The following is a 3,926-nucleotide window of genomic DNA, read 5'->3' as shown; positions in this document are numbered from 1 at the left end:
ACAACATTACCGTTCATTACTCAACCATATAGGTACACATGCGAATCATATAATATAGGTCTATGAAAAACTATCCAGTAAAAAAATATTTTTTAATTTGTGATTTTGAATTCCGCAAAAACGGCCATTGCATTGGCTACGCCCCTAATACGCCACGATTCATGTTCATTTTTAACTTTGTTCCTAACCATTCAAGTTTTGTTAAAACATCGCCACGAATCTTGACGTCACAACTATCAATGCCAAACATGTAGCGTTTTTCTAGTGACATATTTTTTATAATTTTATTTTTCAAAGTTATATATGAAAACATTTCCCCAGAATATTCACATTGATTTTGAAAATACGAATAATTATTCTAAATCCATTTAATATATTTTTATCGGTATTCGTAGTGCTTTATATTTCCCTATTGAATCCTACTTTTATTGTGCCACGTATAATGTTACATGAAAAATCTAAAACGAATTTAAATCAAAAATGTTTTTGTTAAGAAAATGAATTATCATTAGCTGATGGGATTCCATAAAAACGATATGCATATTTTGTTAATAAACACATTTATTTCTATCCATGTTTTTTGTAATACGCTTGAAAGGAATTCCAGTGTGTTCTTTTTTTTACGGTAATGATTTTAATTGTATATTTGATAAAAATAATACATTCTGTAAATAATACATTAGGTTAAATAGAACCAGAATCCCGGACGAGCGTTTTTGACTCGATGACTACTCTCCGGTAAAAATCTGAGAAAAGTAAAAAAGTGGAGATAAGTCCGCCTCGTCGTGTAGCGGTTGTTTATTTGCCAATCACACTCAAGGTCCCGGTTCGATTCCTGGGAAGGTGGACATGAAATCTTTTTTTAAAGGTAGTTTTAAGATTTCAGTGTTACGGGGACCGCATTTATTTTTATTAATTTATTCACACAAAGACTCATCACAACAAAAAAAACGTATCACTTACTCTATTAATTTACTCGGAAGTAAACGTATACCTTCAATTTTATCCATAAAGAAAAATTATGTTTTCTGTACGAAAAATTTAATATTCATACATTTTTTTCTCCATACATGTTCAATTACAAGTTACCAAAGAATATAAACATTTTCGTACGATAATATTGATGTTACTTTATACCGTCTCGATATGTACCCTTGAAGATAGCGCTTGTAATTTTCCCCTCGGGGCCGCGATTATGAACGCTATTTTCATCGGTACATGTCGAGACGGTATAGTGTAAAATCGTAATTTTTGTACGAAAATGTGTATACTTGTATAAAAATTGAAAATACGTTTGTCGGTAACCTGTAATTGAACATGTTCAGAAAAAAAAATTGTAAACAATTTCTATTTTTCATACAGAAAACTTAATTTTACTTTGAAGATAAAATTGAAAATAAATTTTATTCCTATAAGAATAAAAAGAGTTATCTTCGACAGTCTATAAAGAAAAACCGATATTTTTGTACGAAAACGAGTATATTTTAATATAACGAGTATACATTTAAAATATCCTTTTCGGTAACCTATAATTGAACATGACAAAAAGAAAATATTGTATGCATATTTTGCTTTTCATACAGAAAACTTAATTTTAATTTGTAGATAAAATTGAAGAAACATGTTAACTTCCCATTGTAATCGGGGCCCAGGGGTGATATTCCAAACGCTCTCGCGGGCGTAGAAAAAGCTTTTATTTCGCGTATTTTGTATGTAACTACACGAGATAAAAATGTTTTCTATGGCCGTGAGAGCGGTTCAGAATAGCATCTCAGGACTGTCCTGGAGCGACCTGAAGCGATAGACTAATCTCACCTTCATGTAACAGATGATCACCATATGGTGCATTTGGTAAACCAATGCAGAGATATTTAAATACTAATTGAGAAAATGTTTATCGCTGGGCTTTGAACTACCATGCACACTTCCCGGATTCAATTCCAATCGCAACTACGTTATTTCGATATTCGTAAGACAGGTTGTGGTTCTGTGGGCAGTGTCACGGACTTCAGATCAGGATGATCGTGGTTCAAACCCTCAAGGTTATTTACGACTAAACAAATGACATCATAATTTAAATGTTTCTTTCAAAAAATGCTTATAATGACTACAGTATTTTATCGTTTCTTTGCGCTGGTACCTAAAACGTAAGTTTTATCAACTTATCTTTAAGTAATACTTTACACTTTGCCTGTTTATCTGAGAGAGCTCTTCCAACCTCTTTCACAACACGGACTATCTCTTCGTTCTAGTAACGAGAGAACCCTTTTAATACCATGTCACCGCTCTTTCCCAGTAGTAGCCGCTCTGTAGAATAATCTACCCACTAATGTTAGAGACGCCCCTTCTTTATTTACATTTAAGTCAAGATTGAAATGTCACTATCTAAATATTTAAATTGTTCCTTTATCCTTCTTCTTTCCTTCCCATCCCCTCTCCTCTCTTCATAGTACGGTGTTGTTTTCATATTGTTAATCTTTGTTTTGAATTTTTGTATAAAATTGTAAGATTCAATATGTCCATGTATTTGTAATTTTCTCAAACCGAACGGTTTGGGTAGGTAGGAAGAAATTGCCTTAAGGCAATATGCCCGCCCTTATATGTATATATGTTGTATATGGATATAAAGTGTTAAATAAATAAATAATTACTTTATTAAGATGCGATAGGATTGGTTTAAAAATGCAGTACCCTATGCGCCATTAGACGTGGATAAATCGAAAAAGAATTAGAATTTAGATCGTCGGTATGATTTTACTCTTCGTCACGACACAACCGAGTTAAACTCAACGTTACTAAAATAAATGGCATAATTTTTTTTATTTTCTTGTAAAAACATTCGAAATTATTGTGCCATTTAAAAAATAAACTATGTGAAAACGTTAAAGTAACATTATATAATTATTTGGCATTAGTCACACATGAAAGAATTAATAAGGTTGTTTATAAAATCAATATAAAAATATAGTGGTTAAAACGTTTTATAAATAATGAATACAAGAATTTTCTTTGTGAAAAAACAGCGTGAATATTTTTCATTATTTGTCAAAAAACCAACACAACACGACAATGTAAATAACCACAGTAACAAAAATTGCACAGAAATAAACCACGGTATAACTTAATTATCACAACTTGTTTTTAATTACTTTGTTGATTGTTTTTTTTTATGATTATTTTCGATAATACCGTGAATTCGATTTATAAATACCGCGGAATGTAACGAGCGGCCGCACGCCGCGGATTCCGTTAGCGAACTGAAAGATGCCTATTTTGTTCGAAGGCGTATTTAGAGCGCTCTCAGACCCATTTGTTGACCGTGCGGACACCGTGCCCGGTACTCAGAACAAATCATCATCATACCCTTATCCGCACCTAATGGTGCATAGAGCACTGTATGAATACACCAAATGCAGCGTATTTCGATCATCTAAAACACATACGTTTTATTTTTTTCCCATACAATAAAATTTAAAATTTATACAATGACTAGCGGATCCGACAGATGTTGTCCTGCCATAACGTTGGCTTGCCTGCTATTACCTTGGAAAAAAATATTCAAAGATAAGTACGTACCTAGGTACTTGTTTATGATTGAATTTCAACACTAAAAAATATTAAAATTCAAATATTGAATTTTGAATTCCAAAACATAAAATAATTCATTTTCAAATATAGAATTCTTTTCAAACTCAGTTGTTCTCACCAACAGGAATGCACTTGATTCATGAATGCTATTTTCAAAAATGTGTTTGATGTCAGTTAATATTATTTTAGTTCTACGAAAAATCGAGTAAAAAAAAATGAATAGGAAGAAATTTTAGGGAATTTAAGGAATGAATCTGATTGGAATCCATAAAAAGCTAATGTTGTTTGTTAACATTCAAAAACAAACTTTTTTAAACACAAAAAATTATGATTTTTTT

At 31.6% G+C, this 3,926-nt stretch overlaps 1 long non-coding RNA gene across 1 annotated transcript; it reads left to right on the top strand.

The window, feature by feature from the left end:
* The first annotated feature begins 272 nt into the window (after positions 1-272).
* On the top strand, positions 273-2,453 carry LOC148277974 (uncharacterized). Its single transcript, XR_015823322.1, has 2 exons — positions 273-1,654; positions 1,727-2,453. It is a non-coding gene; the product is annotated as an uncharacterized LOC148277974 (long non-coding RNA).
* The last annotated feature ends 1,473 nt before the right edge of the window (positions 2,454-3,926 follow it).

Source organism: Micrasema longulum, unplaced genomic scaffold, assembly GCF_059751315.1.
Source record: "Micrasema longulum isolate JH-2025_06_02 unplaced genomic scaffold, ASM5975131v1 h1tg000948l, whole genome shotgun sequence".
Lineage (NCBI taxonomy): Eukaryota > Metazoa > Arthropoda > Insecta > Trichoptera > Brachycentridae > Micrasema > Micrasema longulum.
This window is presented reverse-complemented; position numbering and strand designations above follow the sequence as displayed.